Source organism: Anas platyrhynchos, chromosome 4, assembly GCF_047663525.1.
Source record: "Anas platyrhynchos isolate ZD024472 breed Pekin duck chromosome 4, IASCAAS_PekinDuck_T2T, whole genome shotgun sequence".
NCBI classification, from domain to species: Eukaryota; Metazoa; Chordata; class Aves; order Anseriformes; family Anatidae; genus Anas; species Anas platyrhynchos.
In genome coordinates this window covers 43,745,400-43,768,392 of record NC_092590.1, presented here as the reverse complement: position 1 = coordinate 43,768,392, position 22,993 = coordinate 43,745,400, and the positions used below count along the sequence as shown (strand labels likewise).

At 38.7% G+C, this 22,993-nt stretch overlaps 1 long non-coding RNA gene across 4 annotated transcripts in view; it reads left to right on the top strand.

Moving 5' to 3' along the window:
- The window catches only part of LOC106016307 (uncharacterized), a 340,332-nt gene that overhangs the window by 126,340 nt on the left and 190,999 nt on the right, over nt 1-22,993 (top strand). For 3 of the 4 annotated variants that reach the window (XR_011809112.1, XR_011809114.1, XR_003497063.3), the window contains exon 2: nt 17,594-17,649. This is a non-coding gene — a long non-coding RNA (uncharacterized lncRNA). Of the gene's footprint in view, nt 1-6,647; nt 6,731-17,593; nt 17,650-22,993 lie in introns of all 4 variants that reach the window. The other variant, XR_011809113.1, reaches the window with a different exon arrangement.

The following is a 22,993-nucleotide window of genomic DNA, read 5'->3' as shown; positions in this document are numbered from 1 at the left end:
GCATAGAGGTTTCTTTTTTCTTCTTTTTTTTTTTATTTTTTTTATTTATTTTTTTATATTTCTTTCAGCTTTAGCTAATGTCAAGAAGAAAATCAGACAGGATGCGCTATGTTTGTTAATATACTTAAAGCATACCAGCCATGAAATACTTGATAGTTTAAACATACTAGCATTGTGTGGTAGACTCACTCCCTTAAATATTGCTTTTCATTTTAAAGGAACCCATCAGATTGATCCTAATCATATTACAGGATATGGTATCACTGTTCATCATACAAATTGACTTCGTGTAAGTTTTACTGGAACAATTTGGTTGGCTTTCTGTGCATGTGTGTACAGATAGCCTTCCAGGTTGTAATCTGTCCTGGTTCACTGTGAGCTCCAGAGTATCCCTTTCTGACAGCTCAGTCAGGTGGACTGTTATATCTCTGAAGCAGAAAAAAAACATGTTTTGAGGGAGATTGAAAAATGTTACATTTAATCCTTTGAGAAAGAAGTCATTGTGGATTGCCTTTGGGGAGACACTGAGAAAATTTCAGAGTAACAGGACTTTATTTACATTTGATAGCCTAAATTTCACAGAATTTCACAGAATTTCTAGGTTGGAAGAGACCTCAAGATCATCGAGTCCAACCTCTAACCTAACACTAACAGTCCTCACTAAACCATATCCCTAAGCTCTACATCTAAATGTCTTTTGAAGACTTCCAGGGATGGTGACTCCACCACCTCCCTGGGCAGCCCGTTCCAGTGCCTAACAACCCTTTCAGTAAAGAAATTCTTCCTAACATCTAACCTAAAACTCCCCTGGCATAACTTTAGCCCATTCCCCCTCGTCCTGTCACCAGGCACATGGGAGAACAGGCCAACCCCCACCTCTCTACAGCCTCCTTTAATGTACTTATACAGAGCAATAAGGTCACCCCTGAGCCTCCTCTTCTCCAGGCTGAACAAGCCCAGCTCCTTCAGCCGCTCCTCATAGGACTTGCTCTCCAGGCCCCTCACCAGCTTCGTCGCCCTTCTTTGGACCCGCTCAAGCACCTCGATGTCCTTCTTGTAGCGAGGGGCCCAAAACTGAACACAGTACTCGAGGTGCGGCCTCACCAGAGCCGAGTACAGGGGGACGATCACCTCCCTAGCCCTGCTGGTCACAGTGTTTCTGATACAAGCCAGGATGCCGTTGGCCTTCTTGGCCACCTGAGCACACTGCTGGCTCATATTCAGCCGACTGTCCACCATCACTCTCAGGTCCTTCTCTGCCTGGCAGCTCTCCAACCATTCCTCTCCCAGCCTGTAGTTCTGCTTGGAGTTATTGCGCCCCAGGTGCAGGACCCGGCACTTGGCCTTGTTGAACTTCATGCAGTTGACCTCAGCCCATCGGTGCAGCCTATCCAGATCCTCCTGCAGAGCCTTCCTACCCTCGAGCAGATTGACACACGCACCTAGCTTGGTGTCATCTGCAAACTTACTGAGGGTGCACTCAATGCCATCATCCAGATCATTGATGAAGATGTTAAAGAGGACCGGCCCCAGCACCGAGCCCTGGGGGACGCCACTAGTGACTGGCCTCCAACTGGACTTGGCTCCATTCACCACAACTCTTTGGGCCCGGCTATCCAGCCAGTTTCTCACCCAACGAAGCGTGCGCCAGTCCAAGCCAAGAGCAGCCAGTTTCTTGAGGAGAATGCTGTGGGAGACGGTGTCAAAAGCCTTGCTGAAGTCAAGGTAGACCACATCCACAGCCTTTCCCTCATCCACCCAGCGCGTCACTTTGTCGTAGAAGGAGATCAGGTTCGTCAAGCAGGACCTGCCTTCCATAAACCCATGCTGGCTGGGCCTGATCGCCTGCTTGCCCTTCAAGTGCCGCATGATGACTCCCAAGAGGATCTGCTCCATGAGCTTCCCTGGTACTGAGGTCAAACTGACTGGCCTGTAGTTCCCCGGGTCTGCCCTCCGGCCCTTCTTGTAGATGGGCGTCACATTTGCTAGTCGCCAGTCAGCTGGGACCTCCCCCGATAGCCAGGACTGCTGATAAATGATGGATAGGGGCTTGGCCAGCACCTCTGCCAGTTCTCTCAGTACCCTTGGGTGGATCCCATCCGGCCCCATCGATTTGTGGACATCCAAGTGCTGTAGCAGGTCACCAACCAGTTCTTCGTGGATGGTGAGGGCCACATCCTGCTCCCCGTCCCCTTCCACCAGTTCTGGGTACTGGGTATCCAGAGAGCAACCGGTTTTGCCGCTAAAGACTGAGGCAAAGAAGGAATTAAGCACCTCCGCCTTTTCCTCATCTCTTGTAACTAAGTTTCCCCCCGCATCCAGTAAAGGATGGAGATTCTCCCTAGTCCTCCTTTTTGTGTTGATGTATTTATAAAAGCGTTTTTTGTTATCTTTAACAGCAGTAGCCAGATTGAGCTCCAGATGAGCTTTGGCCTTCCTAATCTTGTCCCTGCACAGCCTCGCTACATCCTTATAGTCCTCCTTAGTGGCCTGCCCAATTTTCCAAAGATTATAAACCCTCTTTTTTCTCCTAAGCTCAAGCCACAATTCTCTGTTGAGCCAGGCTGGTCTTCTTCCCCGCTGGCTCATCTTTGGGCACATGGGGACAGACCGCTCCTGCGCCATTAGGATTTGCCTCTTAAAGAGCGCCCAGCCTTTCTGGACCCCTCTGCCCTTCAGAACCGCCTCCCATGGGACTCCACCAACTAGTGTCCTGAGCAGCCCAAAGTCAGCCCTCCGAAAGTCCAATACAGTGGTTTTACTGGTTCCCTTCCTGGCCCCGCCAAGAATAGTGAACTCCTATCTAACAACACAAAAAATTGGCCATTGTAATGGTGAAACTCACTCCGCAGTTGCATGATCTGCAAAAACAATACCTTCTAAAAGGATTGAAGGCTGAGCAAAGAATCTGTAGATACATCATTCAGCCACTCTTTGTTACAAATTAAAGTCTTAATGTAAAATTTAAACCTACCTTTTTAGCAAGCCTAGTTATAGACCAGTTGCATATAATACCCCAAACCTAATTCATGGCACTAGAATTACAGAATGACCTGTTGTCTTGGTCAGCTGGCTACAATTACCAAGTCTCTTTGCACCAGGATTTCAGATCCTGAGTGCTTTTTAAAATGAGAAGCAGGTGGTATGTATGTGTATAATGTTTCTATGCATATATCTATTTGTAAAAACAGAGCAGGCCAAACAAATTATTGTCAATAGACCATCAAAAGTTTAGAAGACTCATTGTACCAGTACAAGACATCTGCTTTGCCTGAATTTTTACCCCTTTAATGTTGTATTAAACTGTTTTTCCTGACAGTTTCACTGACTAGGCTTATTTTAAGCATGCGTACATTTGGAACTTATATATTGATTTCTGTGTTAACTACTGCTGAAAGTGAAATCTAGACTATATGATACCTGTGATGGAGGACTTAAATTGGTATGATTTTATATTAGAATGGTGAAATTGTAGAAAAACATGGCTATCTGGTGCTCTGGTAGGAATTACTATTAAAATAGTAACAGAACCAGCTGAAGCGAACAGTTTGGCGTTAAATTACTCTATTCTTGATCTACAGTATTTTTTTTTTTTTAATGACAACAGTAATTGTGTTGCATGGGCACAAATATTGGTACCTTTTAGAGTAAGCTACATGTATGTGGGCATATAACAAACTGTTTCTGCACTTGTGCTTCCACTAACAAGACTTGTCCACTAGTTTGCCTTGGTGTAGCTGCCTCCTTATGGTTCATCCCTCTCTCTATCAGCCAGGAAGTCCCCCCAGTGCATGGTTTGCCAGCATCACCACCAGACTTGGAGGCTCTCCTGCTCTGAGAACATCTACCTTGCCATGTAGGCACTTGTGCTTCTGCTCATGCTGACTTTGAAACTGGAAGTGCTGAGGTTTGCAGATAGGAAAACTCTGGGCTGAGTAAAGGCCATTTCAGGTCGGGATCTCTGTCTTTGTTAGCATGCGGCCAGGTGGTAGGGCTATTGTTACAGGCTGCTGTTCAGTGTTGTAAGAACAACAATAGTGTTTTTTGGGCTGGAAAGTGCAGAATGACTTGTTCAGGTCTTAGTCAGTTCAGGGATCTTTGTGCTGCATGCCTTTGTGCTGCTGTGCAGATGTGACCTTATGAAGCTTTTTGGGAAAATACACTTTGAATCTTTGCAAAGTTCAGTCTGTAGTGAGTTTCTTCCATTCAACCAGGCATAAGTATTACTATATTTTTGTGCTATTATTTAAAAAAAGGTGAATACAAATATGCAGTCTTATACTTGCGTGGTGGTTTTAGAATTGTGGAGGCTTATTCATTTATGTTTTATATCTTTCCTTGTCTTTCAAAATTATTATTAACATGTAATTAATATTGTTTTCTACATTATGCAGTGGACTAAATTTGCTGTTTAGATTTGGAAGATACCAGCTGGCACAATGTCTCTTAATTTGTAGGTAACCTGAATGCATATTAGCAAATGCTTCAAAAATTTCTCAGCCTGGTTTATAGACTTGACCTGCATCTTTTTCTCTGAAACATTTCTGATTATCTAGTGTTTTGCGTATCTTTATTTGAATAAAGCTTTTAAAATTTTTTAACATCACTTTTCCTTTTGAAAGCTAGTCTTTGAATACCGATGAACAAAGTCATGTTTTGATTGACAGCTGTAATTAAAAAAAATATCCTTTGAGGGAATTGTTTGTAATGGCTCAGAATACTTGCTTTCTTAACATTCAGCACCATTTCTCACAAATGATACAAAATTTCTTAAGAGGTTTACCTTGTCAAACATTGTTAAAATGTAAATAAAATAAACAAAATGGATTTGAAGCCACAGGGTACCTTTAATAGCTTTTTGTCTTAGATGTGAAACAAATATGAACTTTATCTAAACTGTAGGTTTCTTTGAGATTACAGAAAATGACAGTTATATTCCTGTGCTGTTCACTACAGCTTTGTCTGGCTTTAATTTTTGGAGTCAAGGGGCAGCAAGTGATACCTATGGATTTTGTGTTAAGAAGAGGTTCATAAATTATGGATGAAGCGGGACAGTTATTGGTATTTAAAGACATCATTCTTGAAGATGAATATTAATAGGGGTAAAAACCTGAAGGAATTCCATGTAACTTTCTGAAATAGGGCAACTGAACAAAGTTTGCACGATTCAATAAACAATGCTGGGTAGTGTTGTGGATCCAGCCAGTCCACCCATGGGTTATTGATGTATGCACACATGAGCCATATTCTGCCTGTTATTTATACAGAGAAATGATTCCTCATAGCACAACTGCTTGACTTCTTATTCAGTCTTCATAGTTAATTTTCATTTTAAAGACGGTGAAAGCAATCAGTTTGATTGAAACATTTGCAGCATTAATTTGTCTTGTCTGCTGTAACCTTTGTCGGAGGTAGGCTTATGTATGAGATTGAGATTGCCCTTCAACAGGGTTGGCCAACAAACATACAAAACCAGATGAGTGGAGATTGTTGGCAACTCAGTTGTTAGAGCTGTTCACCAGCAGGAGAGATCAGTGTAATGTCCATTCACAAAAGACTTAGAGAAGTTATTTGCATTTCACAGATGATTAAAAATAATAAATAACAAAATAATAAAATCTTTACTTTTTAGGATTTTATTTTATTGTCAAGGAGTAGCATAATGAAAATGTTCCTGATGAATAGGCAAACTGTAAAGCATGGGTAGGCTGACAACAACAGTGGGGAGTAAGTGGGAATGTAGAATTAACGTACCAGATGGCAGTGAAAATCAAAAGAGAAAACCAAATACAGAAGCGATTTATGGACTTGAGGTACGCAGGTCTAGTTGGACCTGCTATCTGTTTCTGCTGTTTGTCCCCCCACTGTTGTGAAATAACTGACAGTGCTGCCTGCTTGTCCAGCCCAAATTGAAGCTTTGGACAGAAGCTTTCTCCTGTCTTGAAGTGTGTATATTTTGCACACTGAAGTGTTCTGGTTTCATGCAGAATACTAGAGAGAAGACTATTCTCTTATGCTCTATTGCTCCTTTTTAGGTTATTTTATTGTGTTGTTGTAGCTTTCTAGAAGAAGAAGTGGTAGCAATCTGCTCTACTGGATAAGGATTTAGTGAGTTTTTAAATAAATTGCTGAGTTTACCCATTATTTCTAAACCTTAGTGAAAGAAGTGTAACTGATCGTTTTAGAATAATTCTGGTTTTGTGAGTTCTCAAAGATTATTTGTTTCAGATAATTTATTCCTACTTACATCAGCTAATTCTTCCTTTTTTATTTTTGGTGAATCGAGCACAGTATGCTAGAGATCTGATATGCAGAGCCTGAAACAGTAATTACAGAGTCACTGTGTGGAGCCTTGTGAGATGATGCCCTTACTGTGAAGCATTCTGTTTTGTCAATAAGCTTACATCAATACTTGGCAGGTCATTTCTGCAGTTTTAATGTTTCAGAATATAAACTAGACAAAGTCAGTAATATCAAATTGGAGCTGCTTTGCATCTGAAATTGACAAATCCTATTTTGAAAGCATGCATGAACATGAGGATCAAATTTAGCTTTTAACATTTACATTTTTTTCCAATGGGGAAGTATCTGATCCACTTCTAATTTACCTGTTGTTGATTTCCTGAATCTTTCCTAATCCCTTGCAGCTGAGATGTCCTCACCATTGGAGAAGCAATTAACAAAATCCCTGACTGGAGTGTATGAAGCATCTGTTATGGAAGTATAAAAGGTTAGCCTAAATCCCAGCACACAGATGTCAGACTAGAACAAATCAGCATGGAGAATTACCTGGAGGCGCCACAAGGTTAAGGTGGAGCATATGTATGGTTAAAAGGTTGTTTATGACTAGCAGAATTAATTTTTCAGGATGAGAAGGTCAGACATGCAGAAGTGAAGAGTGTCTGTTAGCAGAGATTGTTTTAGGCTCTGGATTTCACCTGGCAAACACCACGGCAGATTTCATTCGTATGTCCAAACTGAAAAACTTAAGTAAAGCCTTGTGATTATAGAGATGCTACTAAATGTCCTCTCTGGAAGGACTTATGCTTACCAGTCAGCTATATTTTAAAGTACATTTTATTCTAAATCTGTTCTGTACCAGGTTCAGTGGATTGAACCTAGAAGAAAGCTATTTCCTCTTTCCCTAACTAACGGTATAGGCGGTTTTAATCCTTCAAAATTAAGTCCTTCACCTTGTGTCACATCAATGTAAGATGCTTTTGTATCAACGTGCAATATACTTATTGTCTAATTTACAAATATGGATACTGTAGTCTCTTATATCAGACACTGTCTTTGTTAAATTAATAAAGTGTATAGATATATGAGAATTATAAAATGTTGGAAATGTTCAGATTGGATCTTTGTACAATGTAAACAGGCATTGTTCTGCTGCCGCTGTTGATTCAGGGAGGTATATATTACCACATACTAATTTCCAGCTGTTTCCTAGGATAAAGTTTAATTCCAGGACACTTGGGTGCTCTCCAGAGGATGTGTGCTAGTGTGTGACTGACTTTGTCCAGAATCTGTTCTAAATTCATTCTATTTTGTACTCATCTTTTGCATGTATGTTTTTCCAAGTGTAAACACTCATGTATTAGCCTACATATGTTAGCACTGTTGGAGCTGGCACAACAAAAATGTGAATATGCTGGAAGGAATTCAGAAAGAAAAGCTACCAAAGAGGTTGGAGATTGAAGGGACCAATTAGTGGGAAAAGATTAAATGGTTTGATTGTGCCCTTTTCACGCAGGCAAAATTCAACAGATTATTTATTTGATTTTGGAGGCAGTGAGGGACAACAGCCAAAAAAGGGGAGATGTAGTAGTCAGGAAAATAGTAACTGAAGGGATGTGATAACCATCTCAAATGCTTGAATAAACAAGAAATTTAAAATGTGGTTCAGAGCAACATAATGAAAATAAAAAGGTTAAATTAACTACAGAAAAATTAACAATAAAGATGATTAATAGCAAAAAAAAAAAAAAAAAAAAAATCCATGACAATGACGTTCCTTAGAATGTAGAATGCTGGTCTCAGAAAAGCTACAGAGAACCCATTGCTGGGTTAATTAAAAACGTAACTGTATCAAGCATTAGAAGATGTTAAGCAGAAAAAAGACAGGCATTTGGAAAGAATGGAGCAATGGACCAAAAGAACAGTGGATGTTCTTACCTCTGATCTGCACATGTGCATGTGTGAGGAAGGTAATGCTTGAAAAGGATAGGTCTTGCTCATGGAGTTGTTGCCTAGAAAATGAACTGAACGTCAGAATGCCCAGAGGTGGAAGTATAAGGGTTTTATCCTCATCCTAATTTTGTAACTCTATTTTGTTCATATTGCCAGGTACTTAATGCAGGTTGAGTGTGCTTTTCAGTAAGAATTGTGCTTTGGGTTGGGAGGGACATGAAAGATACCTAATTTTAACCCCGCTGCCAAGGGCAGGGACACCTTCCAGAACCCATGTTCTATTTGGATGCACATCTACAAGCACAAGACCTATCCAGACACCTTTGGTCATTTCCTCCTAAATAATTGGGTAAAGGGATTGATTTGCTCCAACCTGTTTTGCAAATGAATTTTGTTTTTACATTTAAAATTTAAACAATTAATTTATTAATTTAAAATTTCAACAATTGGAAGTTGATATTGCTTGCGAACCTGCTATATGCTCTGAATGGGTAAGATCGTTCATATGCAAGCGGAGAACGTTTCAAGTGTTCTTGCTGTTTAAGTGCCTGTTTGATAAGCATCCCTCATCAGAAGACACGTGCATATATATTGTATATCATCCCTATATCTCATTCCTGCCCCAGCTACTTTTCAATTTACATGGAGGAAACAAACTAACAGAAGCTGCCTGTTATTTTTCGAAGTTGGTTCAGATTCCATTGGCATCACTGTTGTAGCACACAAGGGCCTTAGCAAAGCTTTAGAAAAGCCTTAATCCATACTGGAGAAAAGTATTGAGCCCCTGGAAACATTACTTTTGGTTAGTACTGTGTATGTAGTCTAGTGGGCTTCTAGATTAAGATTGCTTTTTTTTTCTTACATAGAATTACAGGTATTCCAGATTGAAATATTTCAAGTGAGAAGTTTGGCTGTGATTTTTCTTGTGGTATGGTGTGTATGTTTTTTTACTAGTCATCTGGAAATAATTTCTTTGTTCTAGTATATCACTTTCTGCCCTTGTTTTGAATGAATATAAAAAAATCAGTATGTCTTATGACCTTGATTATGAAAGCTGAGTTGTTTACTTTCATTACTTTATGCTGCGTTTAGTTCATTATATAAGCCTTTGATAATTGCATGGATTTTTCTGGATGCTTCACTTCTTATATACTGCCCATAGATAGCTCTTTTACCACAAAATGCAAATTCCCCTCTTGAAGCAACAAAAGGAATGTCAGCATCAATAATGAAGCAACTGGTTATTAGATTTGCATACCAACTGATGTGTTTGGAGGGTTTAGATTATTTTATTACTTCTTTCTCCTGAAGGTTAATGCTCTGGTTAGACAACCTTGTTTATCACTGCTAATATGTCTCATGGTTGATTGAGTCACCTTATCAACATTTCAGATTTCCTTTTTCCTCTTTCTTTAGGCTACCTTTTAGAAACGGGTTGTAGAGGGAAAAAAAAAAAAAAAAAGCAAAACTCTAAGTATTTCTTCCTTTATAAGATGGGTTAAAGTCACCCTATTTGCATTTTGTCACCGTTTCTGAGAGTAGTTCAGATTTTCAGTCCATGACTTGTGCTATTAGTCTTTGAACCCTCACTTTTTCTTTGTCTGAATGTCAGATGTTTGCCATGCATATCAAGTTGCCACGTGCTAGAGAAGAAATGGTGTTTTGGCAGAATTAGTGTTGACTTTTTAAGAGTTTGCCCTAAAATTTGCTAGCAAAGAAGAGGAAATAATCAAGTTTAAATACTCTGTCACTTTGTATAAGATTGCATTTCATTTACTTCCTGTTTTCATCTTCTACAGATAAAATTTCTACCTCTTCTTCACATGATCTCAGTGTGTGCTGTTTATGCCTTTATATCATAGAAGGGCACAAAAAAATCACTTTGCAAAATGCTTGTCATCTCTAGAGAGAGCATTATGATGGTAGATGAGTCTTGCAAGGAATGACTTCTTATTTTATATAGATTTACTCAAAAATGTCAACAATAGTTTTGAAATACCCATATTTTCTATCTGTCCAATGCATGTTATGCATCTTCATGCCCATTTATTTTATATTGCTCTAGGCTGCTCACTAGCACTAAATTTCAATGAGTGTTTTCAGTGAGAGCTGTACGTAAGAAGTAGTGTTTAAAGTGAGCTGTGATTTCCCCAAGTTGCAGAACCTCCTTGACATCAAAATCATCATTTCCTATGTATTTCAGTGCACCCAATCCCTGTGTTAATGTTCTAAGGGACATGGTAAAGTTGGAGTAGGTGGATTGTGGGATCTGTTGCTCTCATAGAATGGTTTGGTTGGAAGGGACACTAAAGATGACCCAGTTCTAACCTCCCTGCCATGGGCAGGGATTCCACCTAATTCCAACTAAATCAGGTTCCTCAGGGCCTTGTCCAACCTGGTCTTGGATACCACCAGAAATGGGGGCATTCACCATCTCTTCTATTCACACAGCAATCAACAAAAAGTTTTAAAAAAAATAACTGCTAATTTTATGGAAGTTTTGTGGTGTCATTTTGAAGGAGGCAAAACAAACCACCACCAACAGAAAAACAACCTCCAAAACCCCTGCAAATAAAAATATGCAAATTCTCCTAACGGGGGAGAGAATTTATTGAAGAAGAACTGTAATCAACTGGTTTGAAATATAACTGGATTGTGGCTAAGCAACTTAAATGGAAATGTTTTGTTAATTCTTTTTTTTCAAAATTTTGCATAATCATTGTTCGTTAATGTTAACCATATAAAAAAAAAAAGCAAACAATATACGGCTAAGTTTCTGGGTTTCTGTGTTCTGTTGGCTCTTTTCAACTGCTGACTTAACATTTGTTTTTTTTTTTTTTTATGATTAGAGTCTCCTCCATATTTTCATAACAGTATTAAAACTCACTAAGTGTTAAGCACCTATGAGGAACAGATGTACCTACTTTTCATAATCTTGGTCTCTTAGCTAGTGTTCCTAGTGATGTCAGAATGTATAGCATAGTAGTTGATTGTATTTTTGTTTACACTTACTGCCACGCTAAGAACATCTGTTATAAACAGTAGTCTGACAAAGGAGGTGTCAAGAAGTGAAATACTGTAAGAATCAAAATTGACGCTGTCTTTCATCAGTGTTGAAACTGTCAGAACTTGTACAAGCCAGCCCTAACTATCCACAGCAGGCAATCTGGTGCCAGCCTGCTGTTAAATAACCAACATTTAACAAGAAATAGCGTGTAGATGTACTGTGTAGTTTAAAACATCGTGTTAAGCATCATTAAAACTGAGTCTCCTTAGAGCCTTATATTAAAAAAAAAGTTCTTTGTCTCTCCTCTATAATAAGACATTTCTCTCTGACTGTTTCAATTAAGGCTCTAACAATACAAACAAAATGCCTCCTAATTCAGTACCACACTGGAGAACCATTGTTACTGTGAAGTTGCAAAGGCAGGTGGAAAAAACTATCTTTATAAACCCCTATCTAAGCAGTAATGAGAAGCATTGGATGGTTGTATTTTGTTGGATTTCTGAAGTCCATCACCCCTGTTAAAATTTATATTCGTAAATGTTTTAGTATCTGTGGTTCACTGATTGTGGTTCAGCTGCACTCCCCTTTAACTCATTGGCACCAAGGTTTTAGGATTCACAGAAGTCAACGTGCTGAGCAAGTTTCTGCCTAAGCTGATTGATTATGGGTGATGTTCAATTGCAAACTGATGGTGAGGTAGTTCTTAATTGGGGGTGGTGGTGGTGTGTGCACACATGCTTGGACAGTGTTAGCAGCAACCTTATTCTGTTTGAGATGAAACAACTCTTTCCAATCCCATTTTTAAATACATTCCTATAGCACATTATCTGTGTCTGTGTGGAGTCCCACAGATTTTCTTCTGTTTGATGAAACTTGCAGCACTGAAGCCTTCATAATTTGATAGAGAGGCCAAAATGAACTTGTCCAGTTACATTCTGGGAAGTACCAGGGATTAATTATAAAAACAAAAGTGAAATTGTATGCTAAAAATGTAGGAACTCTCAGACACAACCCCAACATGCTCTTGAAATACAATGACAGAGTCCTAACAATGGTGATAAAAATACTAGGTACAACATGCAAAACATCTGTAACCTTGACTTGGCGTGATTGAAAGGATGGATGTCCTGGCCATAAGCAAAGAGTTGTTTTCTTATGCTGTAAATCAAAAATAAAAGTTGTGAATGAGATTATACACTGCCAACAGTGGGTACCAAGTGCATGGAGGAGAAGGTTGTAGTATCACCCTCAATCAATGAAATCATAGTCACAGAAATTATGATTGCTCTTTAAGATTTTTATTTTGAATTACATTCATTACAAATGAATTCTTTTTTTTTCTAAGCTAGGTGAACCTGGTTACTACTGATATATTTAAGTTTGCATCTTTTAAAATGTAATACCCCCAAAAGACAGCTTTACATATGAACTCCTAACGATTCATCCATGATGTTTCTGTGAGTTCCAGCCCAGCTATTGTGAGAATAATGATGAATAACAAGACTCTTGAATAAAATTAAATGTAAATTACTTTTTTAAAGCTTTTAGCATTGCTGGCCAGGAATAGTGATGTGCACTGAAGTTACTGAATCCCATTTTTTCTGACCTTAGGGAGTGCTTCCTTTCCTGCTGATGGAGGCATGATGCTTCTGAAGCAATTCCCCTGAGTGAGTCAGTGGTGCCTCTTTCATTTTGAAGGTCCAGGATAAACTGTCTGTCTCCTGAGATATTACTTGTTATGCTTTGGTTGGGAGACTTATGGCTTAATATCATAATCAAGCTCCTAAGTCATGCAATTTCGTATTTGCAGCCTATTAATATTCATATAAAATGTTAATAAGTAACAGCAAATCTCCTCAAAGTGGGGTGTAAAATGCTCCAATAAATATAAATGGCATTTGATTCAGCATGGGTTTACATATGTGATGTTTTTTACATTTTTTACAGTGTAAGTGTAGTCAATGACACCTTGTTAATACTATATTTGGTGCTGTTGTGAGTTAGTGATTGTACTACACATACATTTTGGTGACTATTTGTCTCTATTATGAAAATAAAGATGCTAAAATAACTTTTTAGGCTTTTTAAAATGCACATAATTTTCATTTTAGGCAGTGTAGCATAAGTTTAATTATTGCTTCAGTAAAGTCTTCGCTTGTGTCTGTTAAAATGCAAATAATATTGTGGAGAAGAATGAATGGCATCATACACCCACAACAGATTTCACTGCAGACTATAGCAAGTGTTTTAGATCATGTTATTAAAAGCTGAAAATGTATTGATTTCTTGTGGTCTCAGAAGGGCAATGCATTTTCTCCTGCTCTAAGTAAAAATAAACCAATAAATGGCTGCATTAATGGCACTATTACCGGGTAGCAGCAGTATGTTTCTTAATGTCTCAGGCCTCAATCATGCAATCACTTACTCATATGTTTTACTCCAGGCAGCTTCACAGACTCATTATACTCCATTGGGTTATTTGTCTCAGAAATGAATTCACTGAAATCAGCCTTGGTTCAAGTCACCCATTCACTTCTAAGTGAATGTGAATTTGCTGTGCATTATGTAAGCCTAACCCGGAGGAAGGTATTTTACACCATTGCGAGTAGTGGAAATTACTATACAGTGCCTTATTTCCAGTGGATGTTAGACTGTCTTCATGATTAAGCAGATTTATATTTTATCTTTTACAGCAAGATAAGTAACATATGACAACACTGCAAAATCAGAGCATAGCTAAGAGTTGGTAGTTTCTTCTACTAGTTATCTAGTCTGTCATAGCCATATATTTCACTCTTTCCACCTCTCATTCCTTCCATATGTGACCTTGTCTAGTTTTCCTAGTGAAAAGCTAGAGAATCATGTCTCCTTTGGGATTTTATAACCGAGCAGATAACATGTCCTTGGCACTAAAGATACGTTGTGAAATGACTCTAAGAGAAACTGGAGACAATTGAGACTGTTTTTTATTTATTTTAATGCAATCTAAAGTCTCTTGATATCTGTGGAAATAAAATAGATCTACAAATTTATATTAACTTCTAGGACACTTTAGTAAACTGTAGAAATAAGAACTGACAATTTTTGCATGTACTGAAACAGAAACATTGTGGTATAGGTAATAATGGTTATGGAGGAAGGCTGGAACTTCATTTATACCATTGTATCCAAGTGGGATGTATGCTCCAAATACCTGGCAGGAGTGCATCAGAGATGTTTTAATATTTCTTGATTTACTAGGAAGTTTTGTTAAGTGTGAAGGCCAAACCCCCATCTTCAGGTCTGCCTGGGGAACTTGACTAGAAGCCCCATAATCAGGAATTACAGAACAGACAGGAGCAATAACAGGAGCTGCATAAGATGCGTTCTTTCCCACTTCAGCCTCTGACCAGGCAATTTATTGACTTACAAGGGTTTGTTTGACTCTTTCTAACGTACCAGACTTACTGGAACTCTCCCACTGTGCAAGAATTGGAACCTAAATCCCAGACCAGACCTCTGGATGCCAGGTGGCACTTTGCCAGTCTTATTACATGAGGAAAAAAAAACCCGTCGCCTTTAGATTCCAGAGCTGTCAGAAAAAGCAGTGCCTCCCAGCATGGGAGTCAGCTTGTGAGACAGAGTTGTATTCCCCGTTCGGAAGTCTTGAATGCAATAAACGTATGTGCGGGCAACAGCAAGGAAATGACCTTCTCTGCTTGGATACAGAAAGGAAAAGGCATGGAGAGGGAAGAAGGGAAAGAGTTTGTCATGCTTAACATTCCCTTACCTGTTCCCAGCCAAGAGGTCATCGTGGCTCTGCTGCTGCCCCTGTAGTTCCAACACCACCAAAGTTGCACCTCGGCTAGTGAACTGACCACAGAGGAAATGAACTTTTTACAAGCTGACTTGTATTTGGAGTGATAGCGTATGAGTAAATGTGCTTTAGAGACATAAACAGTCTCAGCACAGGTGTGCTGGGCATTTGATTGTCTACATAAGCAGCAATTAAGGTATAGCTTAATTTTTGCAGATAGAGCAGAGATGAACTGAAATAATATTAGTCCTGGATATCCACTTATTCTTACTGAGTTTCCTCCATCCATAAAGGGAGGAATAATAAGAGTAAGCATCATGTGAACTCTTAAAGTGACACCTTTGGCTGAGCTTTTGAATGTATTTGTTCTTTAATGGATCTAAGCACTGCCATAGACTGCTTGTTCAACAATCAGATAAGGATTGCACCTGTTACTTTTCTAGACCCTGGTGGGGGGTGATTAAAAAAACGTAGGAGTGTACACGTCTCACATTATTTCACCTTTCTTGCATGCAAGACGTACAGTCAGATTTGTTAACAATGGGTTAATGCAGAAGTGACATTCAGGGCCTTTATTTACTGAATTTTGTTTTCAGACATCCTTAGTCCTGAATTTACAGTATTATCAAGCTGATGATCAGAATGTTCACAATTAAAATGCCTTAAAATAGAACTACGCTATGGTCAATAGAAAAAATTGAACCTGAAGGTGCATATCTTTAAAGTTCCTAGATGACTAGAAGATGTTTTAGACTGAAAGTCAAAATCTATTTTAAATCTCATGTATTAAATTCATGTTGGGCCATTTAGGAATGCTAGAGATTAGAAAGCTAAAAGATCTTTTAGGAAACATGTTTTTAAGGGGTTATTTGCATTGATGATCATTAGAAAAATAGCATTCTTCACTTAATAAGTCTAATGCCATGATTTCTCAAACTGGTTTGTATATTTGGACTCCTATGTCCTGTTAACATTAATAGTATTTGTGCATGGATATAAACTTCATATATATTCTTTGAAATATGTAATTTGGAATAGTTGTATAGAATAGCTGGTATTTTAGCATCAGATCCACTATAAAGATTTCTGAATCAATATACAGAAGAATGTGATCATAATATAGAAGGACTTGCAAGGATCTCAGTACGTTGAATTTCCAATAAGTTTTTCTAGCCTTTTTATAAATTATTACCATAGGCAATGAGTATATCAATAACATACCCATGCATGCTGCCATGGAGGATTTGAAGTATGGTATTAATGTCCACAATGGGTCTTCTGAAAAAATGTGGAACAAAGTAACAAACAATCTGACAAACCTAATATGATATATAGGTGCTAGAGTGACAGCACACTAATGGGCTGTAGGGAAATGAATAATACTAGTTAATTAGCAGATTGATTTCATTACCAGGTTTGCAGAAGAGCTGCAGAGCGATCTTAAATATTCCACTTATGTGGCTTATATCTTCTGTTTAGAGTCTAACAATATTAATCAAAGTGGGGTTATAGTGAATGTTAAATAGTGACAGCTCCAGGTCAACACTCGAAATAGGACAGACAAATCCTTCTTAGATGTTCTCTGTAGATGATCACGTGTATTGATTGACTGAGGACATTTTCAGAAGTGTTTCTCTTCAGCTGTATCTGCCAGATGTTCAACAAAAAGCCAAGCTAAATTAAGTCTTGATAGAAGGTGACTTACTAGCTCCTTACCATTATATTAGTTGATGTTCATATCCAATGCAAAAAAAAAAAAGAAATCCATACTTTAATTACTTTGTGCATAAATCTACATTTTTTTCAAATAAATATAATGTTTCTTTTTAGGTCATCATGAGCATGTCTATTTAAGTGCTTTAATGTGGATAAGGAACACATTTGTGAAGGGAATCCCTTAGTTGTCTCCACTGCCTGTGCTTTGGTTTGTGCTATGTTGCAGGGTGTCAAAACTGTCCTTTTGGATAATCCTAAACTGGAGGATGCACTCAGGAGAGCATCTAGTGTGCCCTAATGGCTAACAGACACTCACTTCATGGGACCAGATTAGAGTTAGACTCAAAATAAAATAAACTTTTTTCTTCTTCAGTACATGCTAACTTGCTCTTGATATTTGCTTTTTCTGGACTGTACCGTTTACTGATATAGAGATAGCCACTGATGACTGTAGGATTAGCTATATTAGCTCTAAGATCAGAGTTGAATTTTAGCCAAAAATGAATGGCAGATGAGAGTTTCAGCCTGAACTGGAGCTTCTGGCATGAACTAGTAGACTTCAGGTATTTGTCAGGTATGGCAAATGAACCAGAAAAGGCATGTGGGTGAAACTAGTACAAAACTTTCCACTTCACCTTCTTGCCTGCATCAAACCTAGTGTCTGTAAAATCTGTAACGGTTCCACAGTAGCATTTATGTTTGTTTACCTGCTATACCTTGTGGAAATGAAGGAATTATGAATGGAACAATGTGATTTCCAGTGCTACTTTATAGGAGAAAAGTAGTTCTTGGTAGAGGAGGTTGTATCCATCAACAGAAGTACTTTTCCGGCAGATAATATTTTATAAATCTAGTCTTATACAAATTTTCTTTTGTTGCAGGAAAAAGTCTGGAAAAAACATTCTCTGAAAAAAAAGATCTGTCCTAGGGCAAAATGGTATGTATCTGATTACATGTTTTAATTTTAATGAATAATGTAAAGTGTTACATTTATGAAAGAATTTTAAAATCTATGGTTCATATCAGCTTGGTATTACTATACTTAGCTATACTTGTATGGCCACATTTTCTGTAAAGTGCATCATTCACCATCTGAAACAAATCCATGAGAATTACCATAGATTCATTTCAATAACAATTTGGTTAAATCCAAAGCAAAATGAAATGTTAAAAATATACGCTTATTTTGAAAATGTCTCTGAAGACAAGAAAAATAACTGATAATTTGATGAACGTAACATTTAAGGAAAGATAAAATTTCTGGAAAAATATCATGCAAATATGGGGGAAGCTAAAATCAAGTATATCATTTAAGCGTGTTCCTCTTCCCTCGCTCTCGCTAACACCCTGCCCATCATGACTCCCTTTTTTCTGGGACATGAAACTGGGAGTAGAAATAGTGCCTTTATATCTTCCTAGGACTAGGCATGCGTGTTATCAAACACACTCATCCACTTGGTAGAAGGGCTTGCCACTAAACTTTGCTTAGGTTTATTGTCTTTTATAGAGGTGTGGTTCTGTAGCTTAAGTAGTGGAACAACTGAGTTACCTGACAATACCTGACAATTTTGAATCTGTTTTTAGAATGTAATATTTTAGTACAGGTTTGTGGGACACTAAATTTCAGGCAAAAAGTAAAAAACCTGACCAATAAAGTAGAACTTGCTAGAATTAGTGATTGAAACAAATTCTCACCAAATGTGATGAATCCATGCAAAGCATAGTTGCATTGTTGTCTTCCCTGGGGAGAGAAAATTATGGTATTTTCTGTTTGGTTTTTTTTTTTTTTTTTTTTTTTTTTTTTAACATACCCAAAACTCCAGACTTTTACAGCAATTAGTGATGATGCATGGAGTGAACTGCTAAGTATTCATGACTAATCTGGATAGACAGGGTTGTCCCTTGCTAATCACAATGAATATTGGCCTGTCCATAAAGAGCAAGGAGTGATGATATCAAAGAGAACAGTCAGCTATTACCAGGGCAAACTCTTGGCCATGAGCTTTTCCAGATGATAATATGAAATGACAGAGATGAAATTAAAAGCAGTGTTAACTACCCAGGAGGCAGAAAAACACACAATTGTTTCTCTGCAGTTATTTGTGTACTGTACTACATTGAGACGATCTTTTCCAGTTTTATTATATGCGTTTTGAATGTACAAAATACTTGAAGTGTTTTTATATGGTGGTGACTGTATCAAGTTTCTGGCTCTAGCAACACAGAGAATCACTACACAGAGTGTTGGTATTTATTGCACTGGACAGTATTGTATTTAGTATGGGGGGTAGGAGGAGAAACCAGACTTTTTTTTTTGGTTGCTGAGGTGTGGCTTAGGTGTGATTATGCTTTCCAAATAAACTATTTAAATCCATTGGCTTTTTTTTCTTTTTCATTTTTTTTTTTTTTCTGGTTAAGTCAGTAAAATCTCTCTAGTCCTTGATCCCCTCAGCAGAATTATCAGAAATGCCCAGCGTAAGAGAGAATGGGTGTCCACTGGTAAGGGTTAATGTTTCTGCCATCTCCAATCTGTCCTTTTTTCAGAGAATTACTAGTGGGAGTGTCTGCACTGGGGGAGTAGAGCAGTTGGTTTCTACAACGTTACTCCTCTGAAGTCTGCAGTAATCTTACTGGCTTGCTAATGATCATATTTTGGGAAAGGTTTTTACAAACTCTTAATTTCTGTGACACGCAAACCCCTTCTGAAATTATGGATGCTGTTGAGAACTTCTTGATGTTATCAGGCTGTGGATAGCATAAAACTAAAGGAAACTTCTTGACCTTTGCACACATCCTCAGGGATCCATTTTGATTTAGGGAATTAATTGCCTGTTTTCTCTGAAGAGAATTCTTTGCAGGTATGAATTCTTGGAGCAGGTCTGCATTTGCAGTCCCTACTGTGACTCGTTCATGCAGATGTGCATTGGAAAAAGGAGCTTGCCTTGGAAAAAGGAGTAGCTTGGGGGCTTTTGCCACTGCAGATAGCTAAGTCTGACCCTGTGCTGTGTTTTGTACTAGCACAGCCACACAGCTAGCAGAGCCCCAGCTGAATAGCTGTTTCAGGTATGTTTGTAAGGCGATGACTGCAGTGTGGATAAATCTTAAGAAGCATCCTATCTCCTAGTGGCAAATAGGTGATGACTGAGTCCAAGAAAGAGCTTACTGATAAGTGACTGCATTTTAGATTGATTAGAAGGATGCAATATATCATTAGATGTTGTTCTCTCAAGAAGTAAGATCTTTCATAAACATTAGGCCAACAAATTCAAGTTCAGGGAGATTTAGTTTCAGGCCCTTTGAAATGCTTGATATTTTTGGGTCAGGTGGAGAGATGGAAGAAGTCTGTAGAATATGGAGGTGTGGCAGGAAGAAAGGATCTGATGAGTCAGAGGACAAAAACATCATACTCTGCTGTTTCTGAGTGTTTCACTTTCATTTAAATGCTTTTAATAGCTTATCTATTGCAAATGTCTTATTTCCATGTTTGCCTCTCATGTGCAAGGCAAATGTGATATTTCCCAATTGTTTTCTGTGTGTATTTAGCTCTCCCATTAGCTTAGGAAAGTGGTGACATTTTCAAATAATCCTTTATCTCCTTGATTTTTTTTTTTTTAAAATTGCTATTGCTTGTCTAGCATATTAACCAGTGACTGTAAAATCGCAGTCAGAAGTTCACTTCCTCCTCACAACTTTTCTGTAAAATAATGGATAACCGTCAGTAACCTCGGTCCTTGGTATCTTGTATAATGTTATTCATTTAAAATGCTGGAGCACTTCCCCATGTTGTAGAACACAAAGGTCATTATTTTTTAACAATGTAGCATTTCCTTTTGTAAATACTGAATTCTACTGCTGTGAGGAAATCCCATGTGTTTAAAATAGCACAAATGTGGCTCTCTTATTAGTGTGAATATAGGAAAAATTGAGGGGCAGAAGGCTGGTGAAATAGTCAAGGATTTACGATAAAAGAATTGAGTCATGTGGCTTGAATGCCGTCAGACTGAATAATTACTAATGCCATCCTGCCATCCTTTACATATATCCATCAAAAAGAATTTTTTTTTTTTTTTAATTGGTTGTTAATGGTGGCTTGGACTTCCAACCCTTTTTTTCTTGGTCACATTGTACACTGAACAGAATGGAGCACTCCTGCATGGTCCTCTCCACCAGCTGCAGGGCAATCTCTGTCCTGCTCTCTCTTCTCTGGCCCTGGTGCTCACAAGGCTGTTCCTCACACGTTTTCCTCACTGCCACTTGGTGTTTTTGTCCTTTTTAAGCACTTTCTCTCACAGCTGCCGCCATCTTGCCTCCTGGGCGCATGGCTATCCCCGCTGTGGGGCCGCTGGAGCCAGCCGTGTCCAGCATGGGGCCTCTCTGCATGGATGCCACCCCTGCAGTTCCCCACCAAAACCCTGACACCTGAACCCCCTACAGATATGACTGGTGAGCTTGAAATGATATTCTGTAGCTTTTTAGATAAGGAGTCTGATATATTGGAATTTGACTACCATTTGCTTTCGTCTTTCTTTCACTGCCACTGGTAAGATACAGGACAGGCAAAACAGGTGCGTTTTGATTCTTCAGTTTTAGTGAAGACAAACCAATTCATTGCTGAGTCAGTCTTCTTACAAAACGCATGCTTCTGTTGTAAGGAATGTGTGAAATTCCCTTTTATTGTTTTATTGTAAATATAGTTTATGGATCTGTAACTAGGTCTTGCATCTGTGTTTTTTAAAACATGCAAACAAAATCTGGTGCTTAAATCTGACCTCTCATGGGACACTTTTCATTAACATACCTCCACTGAATCTGGTTAGCCTTGGGCCAGTCTTTGTTTTCCTATGCTTCATCTTTTTTTCCTGTGAAAGGAGAATAATACATGTCTTTAAACTCCCTGCCTCTAGTGCTGAAAAGAGTTATTATGCTGAAGGTTGTGATGTTGTAATAATGAGGGGAAAAATAGAAGGAAAATAGGTAAGAATCCAAAATGGCATTCCTTTTATCCTGAAAATGCTGCGATAAGTAAAGATGAAAATGAGGCCTGTGCTCACCAGCAGAATACTTAGGCATGCAGGAACTCAGGATCTGGCCCACATGTGCAGAGCACTGTCACTGTCTTTACAAAAAAATAAAATTCTTTCTATGAAGCCATGAATTCATGTGACTTCTGTGAACACTAAAATAATAATGTGAACAGACAACCCATTTTTTGGGCACGTTTCTGGAGAACAGTTGTTTTCTTAAATGAAGTTCATTAAAAGTGAGTGGTTTGCCAGGAGTTGTCTTCCTCTGGCAAGCACGAGCCATACGCATGGAAAGCCAGCAGCACGTCTGTAACCTCTTTGACCCTCACCAGTTACTAAACTAGTGTAGCTCCTTCAGGCTATCTTATCCTTTCATTTTGATTTAAGCCTGTAATGTCACTGACATATGTCCACATATCATCTTATATAAAAGAAAATGTTTTAGAAGAAAAAATGTTTGGCTGTGGTTAAGAGACTGTGCCCATGTTTCAGCAGAATGTTTATTCCTCTCTAACTCATACATTTGACTGGAACATAAATGATACTATTGGCTTGGTCCTCAGATCTTTAATATTCCCCTCCCAAACTACCCACCCCCAAAAAACACAAAACACCGCCACCTTGCTGGAACATCTATAGTGAGCAGTCCCAAAGCATTTTCGTTTAATTGTTCAGAAAATGATGAAAAGCGTATGTTTCACAAGCTATAAGCTTCCAAAAGCTGGGACTGAGGACAGGAAACAAGCATTAGTACTGGAGGGAGACAACGTGGTTGCTGCATATTCCTGTTTTGTTGGTCTCCCTCATGAAAATGCTACTGTCTCCTGCTAGATGGAAACTTGTCCATATCGATGCTAGCTTGCTAGATGAGAGGTTCCAGCAGGATGGCTCATCCTTTATCAGACTGCCAACTGCACAGGTTGCACAGGGATGGAGCAAACCTGTTACCTCCTTGTGGGAGGAATAGATGTAGAAGGAACAATGAGAGAGGAAGATGTGCACCTGGCAAGTCTTAAGTAGATAAGAGACAAAAATCTGCATTCAGGTTAAGGCACAAAGAGAGTTAGTCAAATCTCTTGGTGCTTTTTGTTCCCTTCACTTGCCTTTCAAACTTGATAACTCTGCTTAGGTATCTACAAGGAATGAGGTGGCCTCTGAGAGAGATGCAGCTGGGGCAACCAATTAAGGACCTGGGAAATGAAAGTCTGCCAGTATGCAGTCAGCTTGAACTGCCTGAGAGTGGTGAGGAATGAGTGA